At 36.7% G+C, this 20,969-nt stretch overlaps 1 protein-coding gene across 1 annotated transcript in view; it reads right to left on the bottom strand.

The window, feature by feature from the left end:
• GRM8 (glutamate metabotropic receptor 8) overlaps nucleotides 1-20,969 on the bottom strand; it is a 395,144-nt gene that overhangs the window by 160,770 nt on the left and 213,405 nt on the right. The window lies entirely within an intron of this gene.

The following is a 20,969-nucleotide window of genomic DNA, read 5'->3' as shown; positions in this document are numbered from 1 at the left end:
ACAGGGACATTCTTCCTTCAGAGGGAATACAGAGCAAATCAATACATTATGAAATTTTGATTCTGTGGGAATTGCCCACATTAATCATCTATGTCCAAATCCAAAGAATCTTTTACATTCATAGGTGATAGTACTAAGTGGAAAAGTTAAAAAATAAAGTTCAGGAAAATTATATTTTAAGTAGACAACCAACACGAAATCCCATGTCCTATATAGGAATTCAGCCACTGAATTCAAAGGCTCAAAATCTTCATTTACAAGGGGAAAGAGGACTCTGCAGATCTCGATGTGAAATCTGCCCTGCTGAAATCTACAGTCAAGTTCCCATTGACTCAGTGACCACAAGATTAAATACCTAGGTTATCTACCAGATTAACAGCTCATTCAGTTTGAAAAGAATCCATTCACATTATTTAAGACTATTTAGAAATGAACCAAAAGTTTATGCAACTTTTTTTTTTATTTTAACATTCCACAACTTATTTTTTTATGTTTCTTTTTTATCTCTAAACACAGGCTTTTATCAGTTCAAGATATCAATTTTGTTGTATCCAAGTTTTTTAAAGTGCATTGTTTATGCTTGAAAATATACTGTATGCAAGATCTTTCTTTAGACGAAGTATGCAAGCCCATATGACATGAAAAAAAAAAGCCAGGGAGTCTACTCAGAAGCCTTTCTTCTGTTTGCCTGCTGCACTTCAAGTGCCACCGTCTCACATTACAATGATAACATATGAACAAATTTGTAATCTGACAATCAGTAGTGTATTGTGCTTTAAACATCCCTGAGCACTGGGAGCGATAGATAGCCTTGAAAAATCATGATGTGCTTTTATTTCTCCTCAGGGATTAGTGAAAAAAAACTAAAATCACTACCTCTTGAAAAGATACTAACCATTTGGAGAGGAAAGCATATAACTCATTTTTGTGATTTGTTACAAGTAACTTCATAGACACTTTTCAAGACATGCTATCTAATGATTAGCAAACAATTAGTAAATCGTGCGACTCTACTGCAAATAAACAAACAGAAAAACTTTTCCTTGCACATGCTGAAAATTACACAATTTGTTGCAATGGATTTCCCAGACATAAAAGAAGATATGAAGGATGGAAGAGATGTGCCTTCATTAGATTGCAACATTATTAACTTATTTCATTTCACTTGGGAAATAGCTTCCAATGTTAAGCGACGGGTAGAGCTCAGGATCCCTACCTTAATTGTTCCTGCCTTGTTAAGGACTGCTGGACAACAAGTGAAGGACAGGGTTTACAGACCTCCTGCAGGCACACAGCGCTCAATAACCTGTATGTGCTCCCAAGAGCTTCCTCATCCTCTAAACAAGACGGTCAGGGCAGGAGGAGTTTGAAGGACATATATCCATTTTAATTGCTAAGCCAAATGTAATTCCCCTCACACATCAGATGGATGGATGTGTATGTTGAAGGGTGGAGGGTTGGTGAAAGACAGAAGGGAATGATTTTCTATAATAAATGCTAAGTCATAAAACACTAAAATTTGCAAACACTTATGTAAGTGCATTGTACTAAGTGGTACAGGTTTTTAAAAGGAAAAAAAATCAGTATTACACCCCCCTTTGTTATACTGTAGTTTAAACACACATAAGATTTGCATAAATTTCTTCTACAGCGTAACATTTTACCTTTACTCTTCACAGATATGTGATAATAAACTACATTATCTTATAAATTACAGAGAAAAAAAAATGAACTTATTAGGACTGAATGTTCCTTACATAAAAATGAACTTATTAGGACTGAATGTGTTTCCTTACATACAAGATGAATACCTCAGAATTATCAGTTTGAAACCTGTCAAACCTAGAAGGCAATAGACAAGAAGAGTCTTTGTGCTTTGCATAACTACAAGAAAAACAATAAATTGGATTATGTGCTCTTTCTTTTTGAGGTTTCTCTTCATCTTCTCTTTCTAGAATTCTCAAAAATCTAAAGCAATAATTTATAAAGATGACAAGAACTCATCAACTTAAATTACATTACACTGCCCTAAATAAATTTTAATGTACAGCAGTAAAATGATGCATATTGTCTAAGCCATAAATATGGTCAGCTACTACAGAGATAATATTACGTTTGGAAGACATGGTTATAATTTTTCTTCAGACTTGTATATCAAGTAATAACAGTTTCATTTATAGCTTGACTCTGAGCTCTACAAGGCATGCTTCTACACATACTGCTGACTTGAAAGAATATAACAATTTGTATCTCGTAATAGAAATGCTTTAATGCTTTCTTCATGATCATTTCAATTTCTCATCCTACAGTTTTTCCTCTGGAAAAATTGCTTAGGCTGTGCCTTCATCGGAAAGACTGAGATGTTCCCCGCTCTTGAACCTGGGCACTTGATACCACCATGGTCTGACAGTGTGTCAAGAACTGAGACAAGAACTGGGCTCACACTATCCCTCCCTATTCTGATCTCCAAACAAAGGAAACCCAAGGAAATGTGCCATAGTGCTTTCCAGCAGGTCTTCCAATCCAGCTGTTGAGAAATGCAAGCTTGTGGGGAATTTCAGCAAGATGTCAAGACTTTCCACAACCAATGGAGAAAATACATAGATACATGTACTAATGTTATCATCTTGGGCTAGAGAAGAGCTAGGAGAGCTGTAACACTAGGCCAGGAATAGTGTCAGCTGTTCCTGGCTCCTTCCATTTGAAATCTCTTTTGGGAACCCTCGAGTGAGCACAGGAATGATCCTATAAGAGCCTGTACATGTGAAAGTGTTGCTACAGCTGGTCTTGCACTTCCTGAGCAAGAGTGACAAGCTGGACTGTTGCAGGAGGTATTGCCTCCATACCTTCTAATCATTTCCCCCTTTGTTTCTGTAGTTCCTGTGCTGCAGGAAAAATTGTGCATCCGGCTCAGGATGGTGGAACTCCTATGACAGGGAAAGATAAGGAGCATAACAGTAGTAAGGTAAGATGTGGATTAGGTCGATAAATGGATGTGGCTGGGGCTACTAGTCTGGGGAGAAGGTGAAGCAGGTAACATTGTTAATTCGCCAGGTATGAACTGGGAATCAAGAGATTTCAGGGAACATAATCAAAAGAAATTAGGCCTTTACAACAACAAATTAAAATGTATCTTAATTAAAAACTTAATAACAGCATACAGTAAGTAAATAAAGATTAATGTAATATAGCTAAGATAATTCATGATGGTGATGATATCACCTGTGGGATACAAACAACTATCTTAAACAATCAAAACTTAAGTTGCTGATCTCACCAACAGGGGACTAATCTGCTTGGTGATAAATGTTGCATAATTCATCTAAGTTTTAGAAACCATGTTCTTAATCATGATCTTAAAGCATATGTAGAAGTAACTTCTGTGCACATATAAGTCCATGGCAGTAGAAAAACTTCAGAGCAGAGTTCCTAGTTATTATTCTCTTAAGAATATAAAAAATTCTGAATAAGGCAAATGGATATACCTCTTTTGTAACTTGTGATATAGGGAAAAAATATTTATTTAACTGTCCTGTTTCTGGAAATTGCTGGTTCACCTAACAATTCTGTGCAATCCCATTCCTGCTGTCTCACAAATCTTTCTGTCTCCATTTAGCATTATGGAAAGCAATTTATGTAAAAGTGCAGCCTACATTATCTCTCATGATTATTTCTATAGTTTCAAGAATCCATCCCATATACCTAGTTAAAATCTTAATTCATGCTACCTGAAGACAAAAGTTTGAAGTCAAGGACCTTGTATACAGAGTTGGTTAGAGCTTCAGATTGGAACAATGTTGTGAGGGTGCAGGGTTTGAGAAAGCTTTTGGGCACTGGACAACTTTGGGAGACAGGAGTGAGGCACCATAATTTAGAGGAATAGAGATATCTGGTATAGGGATGCAGTGTGCATGGGAATAGGATCCTAATTTTGACAAAATAATCATCATAAACTCAGGTTCCAAGCTTAGAAAAATAGTGCAGTCAAACACAAGAGAGTAGGAACAGGAAGCTCCATGTAGGAAATAGGATGCTTCAAGGTGTTGTCTTGATTTCCTAATCTCTAGTCAATGTTTTTTTTTTTTCTTGTCAATCTCCTTTATTATAATTTTTTCTTTGTTTTGTCTAGGACTGATTGGAACACAACTGGCCAGCTCACTTTTCACCTTCAGTTCAAATATTGGCTCAGTATAAGGCTTCTTCCATTGTTGTGGGATACTAATTCTCAAAAGCTTATCAAAATCAAAGTTAAAAACTCAGAAAACTTCCAACTTTCCTCTCTGAAAACTCTCAGCTGGAAATTATAGACATGTTCTTTTTAAAAACTCTCACCTTTAGTTGTTGCAATGTGTCATAGTCTTTCACTTAGTTAAAATGGAAATTACTTTTTCATCATCATCTGGTAGGGTTACATCTTTTATTTCACTAGCTTAAAAATATTAATGTAATACTTGTGATTTTTCTGTGTGATTATTGATACATCTAGCAATGAACTAATATTCTATGTCTGCTTGAAAAACTAAACTGCTGACTATAGATTTCCATTTATACTATTTTAAGCCACTTATTTCTATGTTTGCTATTGCTTGATTTATGTATCTTACTCTTATGGTTGGTAATTTCAGTTAAAATCAGTATTTATTGGGGGGGGTAGGGTGGAACAGCTCAAAAAAACCCACCCAAGACTTGCACGTCTTGTCCTTCAGTTGGGGAACAACAATGTGAACAGTTGGCTTAGCAGTGACAGAAGTCCTACTGCAGGAGGGCCAGGAATCTCCTAACCGTGGATTTGTCACCGGCAAGGAAAGATCCCTTTCCGAGAGCTTGTATTCCCCCCTCCTTTCCACATTCCCATCCACTCTTCTGTCTCTCTGTTCCCTCTTGCATGTGCTGATGGCAAATCAGCTCTTTTATGGACTGTGCTCTACATAAAGAGAGAAATCTTTCCGGGGTAACGGTGGGAGGACAAGTAATGCGGAGGGGGGAAGAAAAATGACAATAAAATTATTGTGAAAATGGTAACAGGCAAAATAGTTATTCACGAACAGCTTTTATTCTATTTGCTTCCCTTTACCTGCCTTTGTTATATATGCTTGTGCATAATTACTGCTGAAAGACAGTTGGTGCATCTGTGCAACTCTTGGGTTTTTTTTTTCCAAACCTCTGTTTTGACAAGTCTGGATCTTGGATATCTAGTAACATTTTTTCAGTTCACAGTTACAATTCACATTTTTTACTCACTGCTAAATTATTTATCCCCATTACTTGGCTTACAAAACAGTTTTACTTAAGCTACACTTGGAAGCAAATGAAATCAAAGATAAATATTATTGTGTTGAGATCTTTCTGTGTATGCCAATCACAATCACAACTAAATCACAGTAATTTGTAAGCAGGTTCCCACTACTCTTCAGCTCAGGCATGATTGTCCTCTATTTGTCAGAGCTGGTTAGAACTTCCCATCTTTGCAGGAACAGTTTTTTCCTCAGAAAGTTGGCATCTGTAGCTGTAAGCCATTTCGGCAGTCTCAGCAGGAAGCACCAGGAGCATGTATTGCTCCCATTGAAGTCTTCCCAATTATTCAGCTGTTTTCCTCACACATTATAGAGTTTGCTGTCTCTGAATAAATAATGCAGTAGAGATCATCATCTTCTGTTACTCAAACTTAAGGGGATGATATACTTTTATGGTGGGGGAGTTGAGTTTTCTAATAGCTGCATGGTAACTGTGATGCTTGTTTTGTGCATGAGTTAGTTCGCAGAGAGCATCACAAAACCTGTGGCTCCTCTGTAATGTATGGTGTCAGTTTAGGAAGCAATTCAGAGAGGAAGTTAAGGATTATATCAATTTTCTCAGCCATTCCAAAAAGAAAATGGAGAATGTAGAAGCAATGATAGTGAAATGAAGCAGTTTGACTGTCTACTCTTCTCCAACAACTGACAGATGTCGTTTTGTGGTTTAATGAACTGGCACTTGATGTAATTTTTCTGGGGTTATGCCTCTTTACGTCAACTCACACAAAAAAAAAAAAAAGAAAAAAAAAGACAGCAAGACCAATTAGTGAAAGTCTGAGAAAGAAACAGTTTTTCAGTCCCTAGAATAATGTGGAGATTTTAAAATACTTCTTACCCAGAACTGGGCTGAAAGCTCACATTTTTAAAACACTTTTCAAACAGAAATAAGCAAAAAGAACATTTCATGTAAGTGAATATGTTTCAATAATTTTTCATTTTAACATTACCTTAAATGAGAAACGAGCTTTTTTGTTTACCTGGTTCTTTAAATGAAGTACCTTAAAAAATCTATCCCTGCCCACAAACATTTTTCATTCTAAATACCATAACATTTTTCCTGACCTTCACAGTAAATCGGAAATTTGTTTCAGCAAAACACTTCTAACAAATGCACAATAGTATATATCAAAGTGGAATTAAACCATTTTTCTAGTTATATTGGGGGGTTTTTTTGTTCCTACTACTATATGTGACATTTACTAGAGTGTTTTCTTTTAGAAAAACAAACTGAAATTGCATTGCTAATAGAAGATTCTTTTTTTCCTCATTTCTGTGCTTTGAGAGAGTCCCTAACAACAGTTTGAATGTTATCAGGGTGAAAAACTTTCCCTTTTCTAGTTAATGCCTTCACATTGCTTAATTATAGCTCCCTGAAACAGTGTATAGAGTTGGAGAACACAGGCATTCAGAACTCTCAAACATTTAAAACCTGAGTCTACTACATCTAACAACAGCAGTATTGTGTAAAATACCGTCTTGCTGGCCAAGATTTGCCGCGATGTATATGTTAGGCTAAGCAATAATGACTGCATTCAAATAACGAGGAGACACCTTTGGATATGTTTTCTGCCAACCACACTAAGAACGCACCATGCATTTAAAAGAAAAGGTGCATCAAAAATACAGTGGGATAAGCAATATTTCTTTCGGGCACGTCCCTAGTAAGTATCAATAGAATATATCAAAGAATATATTATTTGGTGTGGACAAAACATGAAGCTGGGCATAATGTTTTAAAAAGTTATATGTCCTTGTTATCAACAGATTGCAGCTTTGAAACTGCAGGTAGAACATTACCAATCTTACTGCCAGAAGATTCTTGCCCTCTAAAAATGGTGCTCTGGCAGAGATCTGTTCACCTGTACTGGTTCACTTTGTAGCTACAATACGTCTGACAACCTGAGAGCATATACCCACTCCAGATATACTTGCAGAAAAAAGGAAGACACTGTAGAAGTTTAAATAAGAGGGAGAGAGACTATTGCATTACTAAGCAAGGATCCACAGCAATTAATAAATCTGACATCACAGTAGGTTTTGTTAGACTTTTTCCAGGTATTATGCCAGAGAACAAACCACAGTCAAATTTTGCAAAACTTTCTTTATAATTCATTCCATGCATTTTGCAGGTTTACTAAATATTTACATAGGCATTTAAATATCTCTCAAGTCCCATCTTGCTGCTTCTGTTTTTGTTTTAGAAAAGACACTGAAGTCAGAGATTCATATCTCAGTTTTGTTTGTCTTATACTTCTGCAAGTTTTGTATCATATATCATTTAGAAGCGTTAGTGATCCACTGTCTCTTTCATTCCTCTATATTTCTAGTTTTAGTATGTATTAAAGGAATGCAGTTGATTTGATTCTGTCTTACTATGGTATTGCACTTTTTTAACCCTCTAATTATATCTATTCTGCTTTACTTATAAAAATAAAAATCTAATGCAGAAGTAAGTTCAATTTATATATTTGTCAGATTTAAGATTTTATTTTACATGTATCAGTATATAGTAACAAACAAAATTCAGTTTCAAGTGTAAAACCATGAGTTTTACCATTAATTATAATTCCCTAAATTCTACAAAAATAGGGAATTTCAGCCTCAAAAGTTGTCAGTTTGATTTGTGAATGAGGAATGTTATTTTACTGATTTTTGATCATATCAAAATGGCACAGGAAAAAAATGTTGTAATTATGTTATAAAAAGAGGTGTGTTTGTCATAATCAAACCATGTCAAAAGTTTTATTTGAGCTTTCTGAACAAAATAACATGAAGATAAAGGAGAACATTTGCTTACTGTTTGCTAACCAGAGATCTAAGGACTATTTGATCAAAGACATTTTAAATGTTGTTCGAACTTTAACTCTCAAAGTTAGGTCAACCTTTTTGACTTTACCTTGAATTTCTGTACCCATAAATATAAATGTTTTCATTAATAATAGCAGATTAAAGAACACAATAATGTGGAAGCATTTGTCAGTCTCCATCCTACTTCAACTTCTATGAAGTCTGTGAAAATTTGCCACAGCTGTGTATCCTGTTCATTTCATAACTGGGATCCAAAGACATGCTAAGCAATTTAGTCCTGCACCCCGGTAGCCTAGCACACTCCTTTAGGTATGTATGACAAGCAAGAACACAACATTTTGGAGAAATCCCACTTTTCTTTATCTCTCAGAATAGTGTCAGTATACAGGTGAGTGGTAGCATGGATAGACAACAAAATATTTTGCTGAATTTCTCAAGTTTAAAACAAATCAAAAAAGGGGCATCTTTTCAGATCTTGAGGTAAGTATGTAGACAGAACCTACATTTTCTAACACAGATTACCCATGGGAAATTTCTAACTATGGGAAGAAATTGCTAGTGTACTAGTCCAGGCACATAGGTGGAAATAACTGATATCACTCTAAAAACCCACAGGCTGCAAGCACTTCTAATGAAGACTTCAGCATATAACTACAAAGCCTACAGCAATGGCTATGAGCAAGAGAAAAGATTCAGTACAAGCAACTGAATTTATTCATTGTCTGTTAGCATTTAATCTCAGAGGACCTTCAGCGCATAGCAACAGTGTGTATAAAAATCCTTCCCTCTGCTTATTGACCGTGAGAGCTTTTAAGTTTAAGCTTCAGACCAGAAACTCTAGAGACTTGTGTCCTCAGGAGTATTATTTTTAGTTACAAACTTGATAGAGATCCTGCTTAAGAAGGCCTTTCTTGCAAATGGAAAGCATTTTTCGGAAGTATAAACAGACATAGAGGTACCCAAGCACATCACTTTCTTAAGTATTTGTGGCCACTATTTGGTAGGAGTCTATTTGGAGACTAAAGAGTTAAGTTACAGCAAGACTTCACCAAAAATATTGCAACATTTTAACTAGTCATATTAACGACTACTGACCAGAGGTTTAAGCATTTTCCTTTAGTTTGATGAGAAGCTCCACAAAAGCAGACTATTAGGCTGTGAAGAGTTCATAGGCAACTATTTACCAAAGAAAAGAGAAGTATCAGTTTGAGATGTTATTATGCCCCTTTTATCACCTATAGATACTTGTTACTAATCCTTCTATAGGAATTTAAGGCCTCTTCAGCTGAGCTGATGGAAAGAGCTTTACGTAGGAGCCCCTTCTCTGATATCAGAGAGCTGGGCCAAATTATCTGCTCCTGCATCAAATGAGGACCACGTGTGATGGATGTCTGCTCTGGCTTGGCTTGAAGTCTGCAAGCTAAGGGGCAGCAACATCCCATAAGGGCCGCTTCTGGAATGAATATTTGATAGCTTGCTTATGCAGACAATTTAAATATAGATTTGGAATGAACAGTGAATTCCCACTCAGAATAAGTGTTTTGACGTCAAGATTTCACATCAAGTATTGAATAACTTTTGTTGCTCCTGAAAGGGAGCTTTCATCAGGTTGTGGTATTTCCTTGCAGTTGTTACTTAGGCAGGATGCATCTCATGCAGCTTTAGTGATCTAGCAGTTAATTGTCTAACCTAAAGAAAGCTTTTTTGTTTCCAAGGAGAACACTCACTCACCCTCTCTGAAAATAAGCATTTAAGAAAATGGCTTAAAGTGCCCTCCTGAACTGACTTTCTTGTGTGACTAGGTTAGACTACATAGGCAACTCCTAGAGAACTAGTATTATGCAAGATAAATCCCAGCTAAAAAAAAGGATCAGTCTTTTGCTAATCTTGAATTTAAACAGAGTTCAATGAACAAAATAGCCCTTTTGTCAAGCCTTGCATAAACTCACCGTGGTGTCCAGCATTTCCATTGGAGAATGGCTTCTCCTCCACTGTTTAGCTTCTCTGTCCCCACATACTTCACTCACTCCCTGGTGCTGCTCCCTTAAGCCAAGACCTGAGATTCCCTCAGCCACAAGCCCACTCATCTCACACCTCCTGCTCATCCTCAGTGGCCTGTATTATTTTCCTTTGCTTACTCTGTCATCATCCCAGTGCTCTTTCATCACAATTTGCTGCAGGTCTGTGTGACAACTTTGCAGTCCTCAGATGAAGTCTATTGCTAGTATAAAACAGTATCTCACATACTATCTACTGTTTAGTCAGCTGCTATGGGGATAGAGACTGAGATCCAGCAGAATGAAAATTCAGTTGTTATGTTTTCTTACAGTTGTTGCAAGGACTGACTGTAGCTATGAGAATATATGTCGTATTTGGATTAATTCACAGGGCTGCATGTTACTGCTGAGGAGACAATTATGCAAAAAGATTTCAAGACAAATGCAATGAAACCCAATGCAAAATGAAAATAAATGTAATAATAAATCTTAAAATAAAATCACTATGAGTTACTACTGAGTCTGTATTCACAGTATCAAACTTCCAAGAGGAAATTTGTGGAGCTGGACAAGATAGAAAAACTCATGACAGACTTCATATGTGGAAATAGAGTGGGGTTTTTCAGGAAGAAACAGTGGGAGGATTTTTTCAACTGCAACCAAAAAGGAAGGGAAAGAATGCTTTTCATGGCAAAGGGACAACTACCAATTTAAGCATATAAAAGATCCAATAGTAAATTTTTACAATATTAAAAGCTGAAGAAAATGTTGCATTAACTTTTCCCTTTGCCCTATCCATTGTCTCTTCCTGCTGTGTCCCATTTCAACGATCCCATCACACATGTGAAAAGTAGGGCATGATGAGGAAAAGAAATAGCTGATTTCACTTAGTGTAACCAGTAGGAAAAAATGCTACAGTGTCATATTGGAGCCATTTTTCACTTTTTTGTTTCCATTTTTCACTTTTCTGTAAGACAAAAGGCAATTTTTGATGATCAGAATGTAAAACATGGGTTCAAGAGCTTTGAATTGCTATAGGCTGTAATTTTGTCATGTATTACTGTCAAAGTAAACCTATGTGATTTTCTGGACATGGTGAAATATCATTTTGTTCTACAAGCTGTGTAGACAACAGCTGAAACACAAGATTTTCAACATGTGAAAATCTGTAATTTCCCCACTATTCTAATTAAAGTTGTTTCTTCAGGACCTGATAAAAATAAGAGCACCATAAATTAGAACTAAGCAGCTAGTTAATGGACTGCTTGATGCCATGAACAGGACAGGGACAATTGGCTTCTGGAAGGGGATTTCAATCTAAAACAGGAAGACAGTTTACCCACAAACACTACTCTTCCCAGAACCTAGAAGATAGCTAGTTCTTTAATCACAAATTAATTAGAACTGATTGGCTTCATTGCTAAATTAGGGACATTAAGGGGGTTTGCTTCTTTAGCAGGTTTGCTGCACACGCTCCATTGGCAGCACTCTTACAGCTGCACATATCCCATCCTTACCAGGGCAAAACAGTGACAATCACAATCTTGAAGAAAAGTTCCTTCATTGACAGTGCTGCCCCTTTCAGATACAGAGTATCAATTTGCTCTACTTGCTCCCTCTGCGTGAACCAGAACAGTTGTCTACAAAGAGTGGAGGGGAGAGGAGGAAGAGACTTGTCTGGAGGTGGTGTTTTGGAGGGGGGGGCTAGAAGATATGCTGTCAGAGCTTTTGCAGCAAATTTGAGAATTATCTTGGCTGAGACATGCTAAATTAGATAGTGCTGAACAAGATGCTCGTGACTAAGCAACAAACAACACCCAGAAAAGTATAAAGATCCCTACAGTACAATTTAGGCATCTAATATTAAAAAGTAGTCAAAAACATCCTTAACTGCATAAACACCTTTAAATCTCAAAACTTTACTGAAGTATCTGAAGTTCTGCTATTTCACAGAGCTAAAACCGGAGCCATCTTGAGGATTTGAGAGCCTTTCCCCTCTGCCAAGGGGCTATCTAGAATTCACAGTACAAACAAGTTTAATTCCTCACAGGAGATGAATCCAACAAATACATCTGAGTACATCAAATTTACATTGAGTTTAGCACAAAATATAGACATCTGATACTCATCTTTTCCTTAAAAGTCTTAGTGATTAAACACTTTCTCAGGAATCAAATCTCTCCTTTAGGTGCTAGTACACTAGCAATAGTAACATAATAAATATGCAAGGTACTGTTAAAGTATAGGCTTTCTCTTGATAGGAGGTACTCACATTGTCATATTTTATATACCTATATCAGCAAAGCCCCTAGCATGAATTGTTATGAGCACAGTGAGGCTTCAGACTTGCAATTCACTGTGTAATCTTATAACAGTATTCTGAGCCTGAAGTTTTGTTTTCATCAGTGATTTCTACTGGCAATATGTCCCCCAAAAAAGCAAATCTTGAGTAGTTTGTACATATCACTGTAACATTGAGACAGTGAGCACCTGCTTGGTTGTTCTCATGCACTCTGAAATAAAATTAAAAAGGACATGACTTTTTAGGTATTGTGATTCTTGCATTGAAAGAAGAAAACACTTGTGATAACCATTATATTATCATAAACCTATTAGAGTAACTTAAGGCTGGTCAAAAGTCATTTTTCACCTGATCTTGAACAAGATTGAAATGCTCCTGTCTACTTTCTTATAACACATTTTACAATTATAGATACACCTTTGGAGAAATCAAAACTCCTCCGCAGAATGCCACAATCTTGTGCAGTTCATGTTCCAATTTACCAACTGCAGTTTGATCTCATTTTACCAAGGCTGTTTCATTTCTCCTTATTCTTATAACTTGTATCACAACCTTTAGCGTGCAGACTGATTGGAAAAGCCTCAAAATCATTTAAGTGTTTCACCAGTACATTAGATGTGTAAATGTGTTTTGAGCCCCTCTGTGTAAGAAATATATCAATAAACTAGAGCAAGTTCAGCAGAGAGCCACCAAGATGTTCAGGGGGCTGGAGCACATGCCCTGTGAGGAAAGGCTGAGGGAGATGGGTTTGTTCAGCCTTGAGAAGAAATGGCTTTGGGGTCAAGTCCCCCAAACAGCAAACCCTAATGCCTACAGGGAGATGGAGCCAGGCTCTTCACAATGGTGCATGATGCAAGGGCAGGACATAATGGGCATAACTTGAAACAAGAGGTTTAGACTGGTAAAAGCTTTTTTCCAATGAGGATGCTCAGACAGCAGAACAGGCTGCCCAGAGAAAACATGCAGTCTCTCTCCAGCCTTGGAGGTTTTCAGAATCTGACCGGATAAAGTCCTGAGTGACCCGGATCCAACCTCAAACTGACCCTGTTTTGAGCAGGAGGTTGGACTAGAGACCTCCTGAGATCCCTTCCAACCTGACATATCCTGTGATCCAATATCAGATGCTAACTGCACCAAAAATGTCTTAGCTACTGAACAATCTCAAGTGCCTATGTACATATGCGTATGTACACCCTGTTTTGAGCAGGAGGTTGGACTAGAGACCTCCTGAGATCCCTTCCAACCTGACATATCCTGTGATCCAATATTCAGATGCTACTGCACCAAAAATGTCTTAGCTACTGAACAATCTCAAGTGCCTATGTACATATGCGTATGTACAAGTGCATGTGCTCATGAAGATGAGTATGTGGAAATCCACAACAGTCTAGATTGAGCTTATTTGAGAGGCGGCTCTGGGGGCATCCCAGGTGAAGAATTACCCCCCTCTCACCTTGTCTCCAGACCCAAAAGGCAGGTTTGGATAACAAGGTTTCTGACAATGGGGCCTTTCGTTGATTTCTCTCTCAGTCCTTAGCTGATTAAGAACAGTTCAAGGCAAACAGAAAACAGGGTGAATTTGCATGAAAAATATTACTAGATTTGACCTCATCATGTAAGATATCTGCCTCTTTAAGGACACGTTACATAGACAGGGGTACAATACATTTAGTGTTGCCAGGTTGGATACTTTTTATTGCGACTACTGTGTCATTGCGAGACTTGTATAACTTAAGACTTTTTGACTCATTCCCGTGAGGCTGGAGTTCTGTGACAGTGGGAGGGGGAAAAAAAGTTTACTGATGGAAAGTGGTGGTGAGAACCTTGGTCCCTCTTTAAATACGTTTCAAACATTTTAATCAGCAGAAAGCTCACTCACTGTGACCTCAGTGGATACCAAAGTTTTAAAATACAGAAAGAAAAGCCAAAATGTACTTTAGTAAGATCACTTTTAAGCCAGCCTAATGATCTGTAAGTGACCTGTTTCATGACTGACAGCATTCAGAGCTCTTGGCACTGACCTCTTCTGCTGGCCTAAATCAGCTCAGTTCCAATGGAAGCCAATTGAGTAAGGGTGATTTACAGCCCCTCCAATTTTGTCTCAAAATCTGGTGTAATATGAGAATGCCAGAGGGGTAAGGACAAGAATTTTATTTTTGTAAGAAAAATTGCACTATTTTCTGTTACAGTAGACTGATTGCTTCCTTACAGTTGATCGATTCAGACGTTCTCTATTTTAATTTAATCAGAGAGGGCACATGACAGGGTAGAAATTCAAACACAACCTAGATCATGCAGCTCAGGGAAGCTGTGGTCAGCCTTTCATTTTAACATTCTCCAATCTCATGGGTACATGCACTTAGTTACACTAAGTTAATTAGTTAGTAATATATAATAGCTGATATATAATTGACAAGATGACCATCATTGTAAACAATGTAAACAATATTTTGTAATTTATGTTTCCCAAAAGCTATGTTAAAACCTAAAATAGATCTGATAACGTTCAGAAAGAGCGAAAGAAAAGGATGGGAGTGAAACACAGTAACACAGTAACACAATAATTACTATCCAGGAGGTAGAATAACAGAGACTTTTTTGCTAGCTGTAATCAGTGTGTAATTATGGCCCCACAAACAAGGCAACACATAAAAAAAAAGCTAGAAACTAGCACCTTGCTCTGTGCTATAAATTTATGGTCTCTTCAGGCTTTTTATTTTCATTGCCCTTATGGACAATTGGAAATCTGCATTTTTTAGGCTGCAGCTCTCTTCATCAGTAGCACCATCCAGAGGTACATGTTAACACTCTAGAGAAGCCAGTTTACTAAAAAAAGCACCATGGAGAATGACAAATACAAACATTTATTTATTTATTTATTTATTTTAAATAAGGCAAGGCATGAGGACAAAGTGATTCCATTTTCTGCATGAGAAATAATTCAATAGCAAAACAAAAATAAAAGATTTTTTCACAAAATTAAATAATAAACATACATCACAGCTTCTTAACATGAAAAAGTCATCCAGCTATCTTCTGTTATGATTTCAACCTCTTAATGCCTTGACATCAAGAAAGCCTTGTCAAACAAAGAGGGACAGGAATTTTATCAACAGGTGCCTCAGATTAAAAGAACATTTTCAGAATTCTATTTTCTCCATTGATTTATGCATATTATTTGGTTAGGACACTGAAGGAAAACAAGTGAAATCTTAGTGAAATCCAAGTGATGCCACTCCACATTGATCAGTGGAAGATTTGGCCAGTAACACTTGCAGAAAGAGGTGGTGGCTAAAAGATTATTTGCTTCTTTTGATGAATAAACCTGTTAATTTAGCCTTATTAGTTATCATCAATATTCAATGTAAAATCAAAAAGCAAACAAAAGATATTCCACATAAAGAGCATTAAAACTGAATATTTTGGTGATGGTTAAACAGGATGAAGTTGGCTTTATTACATGCTTTTCCACTGCTGTAAAAAATCCTATTCTTAGAAATGCAAAGATATAAAAATACAAATGGCACTATCATCTACGGTAGACTGATTCTTTCTCAAAAGTGATCTCAAAAGATGAAAATTAAATGTACATGGTATATATATACACACGCACTGAGTGGATCATATATACTGAATTATTTGTTTACTTTTTTCTCTTTTTCTTGCCTGGGAGGAATATACATTTTATTAAAGCTTCAGAGTCTGTGACCAATACCTTTACTATGTATCTTTTGGTAGGAATTATTTAATAAAACAGATTATCCCCTAATAAAACTCTCAGAAATCAATGAAGCAGCTTTGCATAGAGAGCAATATCAAAATCTGATCTGTATTTATTTTACATTATTTGTCCCAGAGATTTCTGGAAATAATTCTTGATATGTTATTTGCTCATAAGAAATGAAAGTATAGCTATCTGTGATAAGAACCATGATAAGGAAGGGTCAGTTCATACTCAAAATACATGTCTGCCAGCATGACATGGAAAATGTATATGAGTGTCAGGCTGCGCATAAACTATATAATTACCATTACAAAATAACTAAACAGGTCTGGCAGTTTACTGAAGAAGTGGGTTGCAGTTAATCAGTGCAATCCAGGAGACCAGATGGTCATGATTGAATGCTTGCTACATTTGAAGACAAATCTTTGAATAGCTGCGCTAGGACCTGTGACATGCCGGTGTGAAAAGCTAGTTCAAGACAGCTAGCCAAGAGAAACCAATACTCTTGCCAACTATGTAGGCAAAAATGAACTTTTACTGCGCCAGGATGGGCCACTTTTGCCACAGAAAGAGAAGTCGGAAAGACAGAAATCTTGTAGAGCTCTGAAAAACTAGGCTTGCTCTTAACACTGTCACCAAAAGATGAAAAGGATGGAAACAGCATTTACCATAACCACAAGAGACTTCACCCATTTGTCAGCTGAAGCCACTGTTTCTTGTAACTCTCAGGGGAGCTGGCAGCAACCAGCTTGGCTGTCCAGGCTACTGGGTGGGGGAGACACGGCAAGGTCTTCAAACAACAGTTGATTTTGCCTAAGTTAAGTTTGGTCCTGTCTTGCCCTTGCTCCATTTAGAAAGCTTTCAGGCCGAAATGCACAGAACCATTTAAGGGAGGCGGCTAAATAGGAACAATGGGAGCACTGTGGTTTAAATCCCTCTATTTAAAATACATTCCCACTATGATCTGGAATAACTGCAAGTGAACTTGTAAAATTGGTCTGGTTTCAGTGAAACAGTAACAGATCTTATAAAGCGATACACAAAATGAGTATTATGCAAGGACTTGTACTCAGGTAAAACTCTGCCTGAGTGTTATCAATAAACATACCTTGCTAATCCTTTTTCAAGATTTGACGCTCAAAATTGTTTTCTTAACAACCAGTCTACAGAAAGCCTGTTTTACTGTTCCTCAAGCCAAAAACAAAGGCTACATGTGAACAACATGCCAGCAAAGGAGAGCTATGGCTGAGGACGCCTTCTCTGAAACACAGACTTGATGTATAGATGAGAGCTATGACAAAAAGATCAATGACACTTCCTAATAGTCCCATCAGTCCACTCACGCTCCTATTAGTACATAACTGTTTTACTGTGCTCATTGGCATCACTTCTGCCTTCATGGGACTGAGATAGGCTAATTTTTTTTATCCAGGCCAGAGTTCTCAACTGCTAACTCAAAAATAATTACATTTATCAGTAGATGGACCTGACGGTCCTGATGTCACCAGAATATTGGTAGCATTTAATTTCTACACCACTCAGAATCTCCTTTGGCAGCATCACACACTTTTTTTTAAGACTCCACAGCTGATAGCTGTTGCTGAAACAACTCAATATTTAAGAGAGGGAAAAGGAGAGCTGTTGTTTTTTTTTTTTTAATTCTAGTGTCCCTATTAGTAGAATCAAAGCATCTTACTATTTTATTTCTCTTTGTTCTAGACCCTTCTTAAAGAAAAACTATAGTCTTTCTTTAAGGAGCTTAACCTTTTATTCTTTTACATAAAATTTTGTTCCAATTTAAAACAACAGATTCATCCCGGCATACAACCACAATAACAAAAGCTACTGTGGATATCATTATTATCATCGATAATAATATGAATTGTAAATTTGTTGTATATTGTCCCACTGATGCTAGGAAAGCAGCATATTAAGCAAAGTTACCATTTCTGCTACCAGGAGACACAAGCACTTCATCACGGAAGAGTTTTAGAACATCCCTCTGCTCTACTGCTGTTTAACTGCGTTAAGTTCACAGGCAAGCACTGTTTTGATTTGAGCCCTTATAATTCATCAGAACGCAGACTCTCAAAAGAGAAAGTCTGTTTAGTCTATCTCTATCATCATAATGAGAGCAGAAACACAAAATACCCTGTGGCTCTGGGTGAGTTAATTATCTACTTTTTTTTTCCTAGGACACTGTCTTGAAGTACTAACACATTAACCTTGTGGATTGTTCTCTTAGACCTTCTGCACAGCATGAGATTACTACTAGTCTCAACCGGTTAGTGTCAAGTTCCCTGCTCTCCAGGGTTACTCAGGTCACTCTTCATTGCCCGAAAGATTAATTTCCCTCTTAGGGACAGGCTAAGTTTAAGTGTACAAACACTTGAATTAAGAGATGGAACATATTCTGAATAGAGAAAAACTAAGTGAAACAAATCTACTGTTTGCCTTGATGAAACTGAAACACTACCAGTGAACACGATCTTTTTTTCACTGAAATATTTATTCATATCTATTCTAAAAGTATATCCAAAATATCTATTTTAATGAAAAGGACTAGGACTCGCCAACAATACACTTTGGTTTGCCAATACCGTAAATGTCATAAAGGTTCATTTATATATAAATACAATATATTTATATTTATATATGATACAAGGGGTGAATCTTCATCCACTGTAAGTCACCTGTATTTATGATTTCCTTGCAATCTATTATATAACTATCCTTCTTGTAGGGTAATGATTGTAAAAAATCTGTAAAGCTGTATCAAATGCAAATGCAGTAAATATTTAGCAGAATATTTTAAGTACGATACAAAGATAAAAAAACTAAATATATAATTTGCCAGCTCTGACTACATGTTTTCATTTAAGCTTTTACTTTTTACTTTTCACTGGCTTTGGACGATGGAAATGGATTCAACAAATTTACATTTTGGTTCTTGGCATAAACACTGCACTATTGAAAGAAATATTGATTCATTTAACTGTTTGGAAGTGTTGCCATGTAGCTTCACTGGAAACGGCACATCTTTTTTTATTCTTTCAATTCTGAAAGATTGGGTTTGCCTTTTAGTAGATATTTGCTGACAATACTCTTGTTAATTAAATCGTAACTTTGTAAGACATATAACATATTACAATCATAAAATGAGTATCTTTTCTGAGCAGGACAGAGAGAGCTTGCATTCGCTTCATTTCAGATTTCTCACCTTTTTGAATCTAAGAGCCTGTTTCTTGATACCAATGTGGAAATCATTGATAACTCACTAGCATGTGAGCCAAAAGCTTTTAGATCACTATACAGTCTACAGAATACTGTCCTTCATGAGAAGCCATCACCTTTGTCAACCTGTCACAGAAAAATTTCTTCAAGACATCTGACCTTAAGACTCAAAAGAAAAAAGTGATAAACTACCAAAAGAAATGGACAGTGGTTTACATTATGCCCTAATACAGACATCTTTGCAAATTTTAGAGATTCTGCTTCCAAGATCTCACAGCACATATCTGTCATACACTTTCTGGGAAATACAATAAAACTAGTATCACCTTTCAGAAAAATTTAAGTTTTTCTAGTTACCCAGTGAAATGTCTGGTTATGAATAGCCACTTAAGGCCAAATAACCTTATAAGGCTGGCTGAAAATCTGATCCCAAAGTAGTCTAGTTTCGGAATGAGCAAAAACTGGTCTTCACTAAGAATAATTTGTGAAAATCAAATTATGCAAGTCTCAGTCATATCTAAGTACTGCATGGCATCTACAATGACTTAAAATAAACTCTGTCAAGATCACAGCCAAGCTAGTGTTGTTGTTCTGCGATGATTTAAGTAATATAGTCGGAAATCCCACAGAAACACAGAAGATGCACAAAAGAGCACTTGCTAACCATTTGCTTCAGGTAATCACCGTGTGCAATAGAATTATCAGCTTTTAAGGAGCATTCTAATAAAATTATTTACTTCCCAAGATGCTCATATTATTGCTTTAGGTGAATTTCTTCTCACTTTTGTTAAGACATTTCCCAACTCTTAGCATCCAACTTAATGGTGCTTTTAGGAGGAGAGCAGTTCAATTATGTCCTTTTAGTCTTAGGCAGAATTGAAAGGTTTAGCAGATGAAACAGAGAAGTCTACTTCATTGTACGTAGCTCCGTAACCCAAATACCTTAATAATATATTCATGAAATTTGAATACATGCATTTGATTGCCATTAGAGTATATAGAAGGCTAAGGTGTCTGAGTTGCTGGAGGAAGTTTACACAGATCTGTATCTATATAGCTGGACAGACAGATAGATAGATATGTACTCACAAACAAAACTAGAGTTTCAAAGCAGGAGATGGATTTAATTTATTTGAAATCACTTAAAAACACCTCCATTTTATTAATTGATAGCTGAAGGTTCTCAAAAGGGTTTCTTTAAGGAAAATCTATTTAACTGAATTTTTACTTAAATAACCCAATGATCAACGCTGATCAGAAATTTCATCTGAAGGAATGAATTCAACAATTAAGAACTACACCGGATTTTTCCTGTCTACAAAGACATATTGTTAGGATCTTTAATTTCTCTCTACAGGATTCCAGGCTCAGATGCTGATTTCAATTGCACATATTTTGAATCTAAAATAATATTATTGAAGTAGATTTAGAATCATAGAATCAAAGAATAGTTTGGGTTGGAAGGGACCTTTACAGGTCATCTAGTCCTACCCCCCCTGCAATAAGCAGGGACATCTTCAACTAAATCAGGTTGCTCAGAGCCCCGTCCAACCTGACCTTGAATGTTTCCAGGGATGGGGCATCCACCACCTCTCGGGGCAACCTGTGCC

This window comes from Aptenodytes forsteri, unplaced genomic scaffold, assembly GCF_000699145.1.
Source record: "Aptenodytes forsteri isolate BGI_AS27 unplaced genomic scaffold, ASM69914v1 Scaffold166, whole genome shotgun sequence".
NCBI lineage: Eukaryota > Metazoa > Chordata > Aves > Sphenisciformes > Spheniscidae > Aptenodytes > Aptenodytes forsteri.
The sequence above is the reverse complement of the archived record's forward strand: the minus strand, read 5'-3'. Positions and strand labels throughout refer to the sequence as shown.